Here is a 3,935-nt window from a genome sequence, read left to right as displayed (position 1 = left end):
GTACCATGGCACCCACCTGCGTCAGGGAGGTCGGGCACCAGGGTGCCTATCAGGGATCCAGAGCAACGAGGTACCCAGTGTCCACCTGGGACAGAGAGGCTGAGAAAAGCGGGTTCACCTGAGGCAGAGAGTCCGGTTATTAGGGGCCCTACCTGGGATAGAGAGACCGGGTACCAGGGGCCCCGCCTAGGATTCAGAGAGCCAGGCACCAGGGGGCCCACCTGGGATCCAGGGTAGCCAGGCACCCAGTGTCTACTTGGGACAGAGAGGCTGGTCTGCAGGGAACCCACCTGGGGCAGAGAGGTTGGGCACAGTGGGGCCCACCTGGGTCATACCCCCTTGATACCTGGGGGCTGACCTGGGGCTGAGGGGCCGTGCATCAGGAGGCCCACCGGGGGCACAAAAGGCAGACACCCGGTGTTCACCTGGGATAGAGGCGCTGGGCACAAGGGAACCCACTTGGGACAACGAGGCTGGGCACAAGGGGGTTCACCAATGATGGAGTGACTGGGAATCCTGTGTCTTCCCAGGACAGAGAGCTGGGCTCCAGGCAACCATCCTGGGGCAGAAAGCTCAGGCACCAGGGGGCCCACCTAGGACAGAGATGCCTGGCACCCCGTGCCCACCGGGACAGAGAGGCCGGGTACCGGGGCCCCACCTAAGGTTCCAAGAGCTAGGCACGAGGGGGCCCACCTGTGATCCAGGGAAGCCAGGCACCCAGTGTGTACTTGGGACAGGTTGGACACCAGGGAACCCACCTGGGACAGAGAGTCTCCGCACCAGGGGGCCCACCTGAGATCAATAGAAGCTATGCACCCGGTATCCACCTGGGACAGAAAGGCCAGTCATCCAGGAAGCCACCTGGGACAGACGCCAGGAACCAGGGAACCCACCTGGGATGGAGAGGCCAGTCACCAGGAGGCCCTCCTTGGACACAGAGCCCAGACATCAGGGGGCCCAAGTGGGGCAGAGAGGCCTGCCACCCGAGAACCCATTTGATGCAGAGAGGCTAGGTACAAGGGAGCTACCCTGGGACAGAGAGGCCGGACACATGGGACTCACCTGGGGCAGAGAAGCCATGCACCAGGGAGCCCAACTTGGACTGAGAAAACCTGCGCACCAGGGGCACAATCTGGGGTAGAGTGTCCAGATACCAGTGCGCCAATAGGGATACTGAGATGCCAGGCACCCTGTGTCCACCTGAGACAGAGGGCCTGGGCAATAGGTGGCTCACCTAGGACAGACAGGCACTAGGGAACGCATTGGGGCAGAGAGGCCTGGCACCAGGGAGCCCACCTGGGATTAAGAAGCCAGGCACCCAGTGTGCACCTGAGAGAAGCTGAGCACCACGGGGCCCAACTGGGACAGAGGGGCTGGCAATAGGCTGCGCACCTGAGGCAGAGAGGCCAGTCATCAGGAAAACCAGCTGAGGCAGAGACGCTGGGCAAAAGGGGGCCCACCTGGGGTAGAGAAGCCCGGCACCAGGGTGCCACTTGGGATCCTGAGATGTCAGATACACTGTGTCCACCTGGGACAGCGAGGCTGGGCATAGGGGGTTGACCTAGGACAGCGAGACCGGGCACAGGAACCCACTTGAGACACCGGAGAACCAGGGGCCCCACGTGGTATTCCAGAGAAGCCAGGCACCCAGTGTCCACTTGGGAATGAGAGGCTTGGGATTACGGGGTTCATCTAGGGCAGAGGGGCTGTGCACCAGGGAGCCCATTTGTGATGAAGAACCTGGGCACCAGGGGCCGCCCCTGGGACAGAGAAATCAGGCACTAAGGGGTTTACCCAGGACAGAAAGGCCGGGCACCCCGGGCCCACCTGGTGCGGAGAGGTGGCAATAGGTTGCCCTCTGGGGACATCCAACCTGGACATCTGGGGCCTGACCTGGGGCAGCGAGGCCAGGCATCAGGGTGACCACTTGGGTTCCAGAGCAGACAGGCAGCCAGTGTCCACCTGGGATAGAGGCTGGGCACCAGGGAACCCACCTGGGGCAGAGAGGTCAGGAACTAGGTAGTTCACCTAGGAGAGAGATGTCAGGCACCTCATGCCCACCTGGGACAGAAAGGCTGGACACTAGGGAACCTACATGGGACAGAGAGTCTGCGCACTCATGGGTTCCCCTGAGGCAGAGACTGGGCACAATGGAACACACCTGTGACAGGTCAGGAACTAGGGGGTTCATGTAGGACGAGACGCCGGGCACCTCGGGCCCACCTGGTACACAAAGGTCAGGCACAAGGGAGCCACCTGGGACAGAGAGGCCGGGTTCCAGGTTGCACACCAGTGATCCAGGAAAAGGCACCAGGGAACCCACCTGGACCAGAGAGGTCAGGCACCAGTTTGCCCACTTGGGATCCAGAGAACTAGGTACACAGTGTTCACCTGAGACAGCGATGCTTCTCACTATGGCACCCACCTGGGAAAGGGAGGTCGGGCACCAGGGTGCCTACTGGGGATCCAGAGAAACTAGATACCCAGTGTCCACCTGGGACAGAGTGGCCAGGGACCAGAGAACCCACCAGTGACAGTGAAGCTAGGCACTCCGGGATTCACCTAGGAAAGAGAGGCCTGGCACCAAGGGCCCACCGTGTACAGTGAGGTGAGACACTAGGGAACCGATTGGGGCAGAGAGGCCTGGCATCAGGGAGCCCACCTGGGATTAAGAGAAGCCAGGCACCCAGTGTCCACCTGGGATAGAGACTGGGTAGCAGGGAACCCACTTGGTACAGAGAGGTTGGGCAAATTGTGGCCCACCTGGATCATACCACTGCGATACCTTGGTACCAACCAGGGGCAGAGAGGCCAGGCATCAGGAGGCCCACCAGGTACCCAGTGTCACATTGGAAAGAGAGGCCGGGCACCTGGGCACCCACTTGGGACAGAGAGGCAGGGAACCAAGGCAACCACCTGGAGTGGAGAGGCTGGGCACAAGTGAGCCCACCTGGGGAAGAGAGGCCGAGCACAATGGGTCCTACCAGGGTCATATAACCGGGACACCTGGGCACCGACCTGGGGCACAGAGGCCAAGCACCAGGGTGCCACTAGGGATCCAGAGAAGTCAGGCACCCAGTGTCCACCTGGGCTAGAGCCTGGGCACCAGGGAACCCACCTGGGCAGAGAGCTTGGGCACAATGTGGCCCACCTGGGTCATACCACCTCGATACATGAGGGCTGACCTGGGGGAAGAGAGGCTGGGCACTACAGGGTTCACTTGGGGCAGAGAGGCTGGGCACAAGGGGTTTCACCAATGACAGAGTGACCGGGAATCCTGTGTCCACCACGGACAGAGAGCTGGGCTCCAGAGAACCCACCTGGGACAGAGATGCCTGGCACCCCTTGTCCACCGGGACAGATGGGCGGGGCACCAGGCGACCTACCTGGAGCGTAGAGGCTTGGCACCAGGAGGCCCACCTGGGGAAGGGAGGCCAGGCACCAGCTGGCCCACCTGGGACATCCAACCAGGACACCTGGGAGTTGACCTGGGGCAGAGAAGCCAGTCACCTGGGTGCCCACTTGGGATCCAGAGAAGCCAGGAACCCAGTGTCCACCTGGGATAGAGGCTGGGCACAAGGCAACCCACCTGGGGCAGAGAGGATGTGTACCAGCGGCCCCACCCGGGACATCCAAACTGGACTCCTTGGAGCCGATCTGGGGCAGACAAGTCCGGCACCAGCATGCCCACTAAGATCCATGAAGCCAGGAACCTGTGTCCTCCTGAGAGAGAGAGAGACTGGGCCCAAGGGAATCCACCTGGGACAGAGAGGTTAGGCACCAAGGGTTTCACGAAGAAAGAGATGCTGGGCACTGCGGGCCAACCTGGGACAGAGAGGACGGGCACCACGGAACACAACTGGGGTGGAGAGGCAGTCCATCAGGGGAAAGAGGCCACGCAGTAGGGGGCGCTCCTGGGGCATCCAATCGGAGCA

This window comes from Echinops telfairi, unplaced genomic scaffold, assembly GCF_000313985.2.
Source record: "Echinops telfairi isolate 266 unplaced genomic scaffold, ASM31398v2 ScPeMD7_22;HRSCAF=79, whole genome shotgun sequence".
NCBI classification, from domain to species: Eukaryota; Metazoa; Chordata; class Mammalia; order Afrosoricida; family Tenrecidae; genus Echinops; species Echinops telfairi.
The sequence above is the reverse complement of the archived record's forward strand: the minus strand, read 5'-3'. Positions refer to the sequence as shown.